We start from the raw sequence: 1,086 nt of genomic DNA, 5'->3' as shown, positions 1-1,086 counted from the left end.
GAGGGCTGGCGCTCCGCGCCTTGCAGAGCGCCAATGATGCCAACCTTCAGTTAGAGTCAAGTCAAGTTAGGTTAAGAAGTAAGTTCAAGCAAGTCTTCCAAACTTTTCAAGAGTCTTTATTGAACGTTTTAACTTCATTTTTAGACTCAAGTGTCAAGTCAAGCAAATAGCTTAGAGTTTCAAGCTAAGTAAAGAGTCTCAAGGTTCAAGTTGAGTCAAGAGTTTAAAGTTGAGTTCATTTCTCAAAAGCTATTAGGGAACTATGTATTCCCAAAGAAGTTTCTAAATGTTTTTACATTTGAGTAAGAAATGAACTATGTTTCCAAAAGAGCCTTTGTGCTAGTTTTCAAGAAAAAGGAACATCGATTCCAAGTGAGCCTTTGGGCTAGATTTTTGAGTAATTATCTCATTTAAAGAAAGATGTGTTTAAAACACTTATGAGCTAAAGTATTTTTGGGAGTAGTCTTGAGCACCGAATTGGGGACACGAGTTCATGTTAACTCAACTCTCCATAGGAGCCATGTAGCCAACATGGGATTTAATGTGTCTTACTTTTTAAATGATCATGTAAAGTTAAGCTAGTGGATCCACTTAGTAAAGTTAGCTTCCTATATCACGGCAAGGTATAGGATGGTCCTTGGGCAACGTGAGGTAAAACGTTGTATCACTAGCTTCCTATATCACGACAAGGTATAGGATGGTCCTTGGGCAATGTGAGATAAAACGTTATATCACTAGCTTCCTATATCACGACAAGGTATAGGATGGTCCTTAAGCAACGTGAGGTAAAACGTTATATCACTAGCTTCCTATATCACGACAAGGTATAGGATGGTCCTTAAGCAACGTGAGGTAAAACGTTATATCACTAGCTTCCTATATCACGACAAGGTATAGGATGGTCCTTAAGCAACGTGAGGTAAAACGTTATATCACTAGCTTCCTATATCACGACAAGGTATAGGATGGTCCTTAAGCAACGTGAGGTAAAACGTTATATCACTAGCTTCCTATATCACGACAAGGTATAAGACGGTCCTTGGCAACGTGAGGTAAAATGTTGTACCATCACTTAGGCTCATAGTG

Source organism: Solanum tuberosum, unplaced genomic scaffold, assembly GCF_000226075.1.
Source record: "Solanum tuberosum cultivar DM 1-3 516 R44 unplaced genomic scaffold, SolTub_3.0 scf00918, whole genome shotgun sequence".
Classification (NCBI taxonomy): Eukaryota; Viridiplantae; Streptophyta; class Magnoliopsida; order Solanales; family Solanaceae; genus Solanum; species Solanum tuberosum.
Note: the sequence above shows the minus strand (reverse complement) of the source record.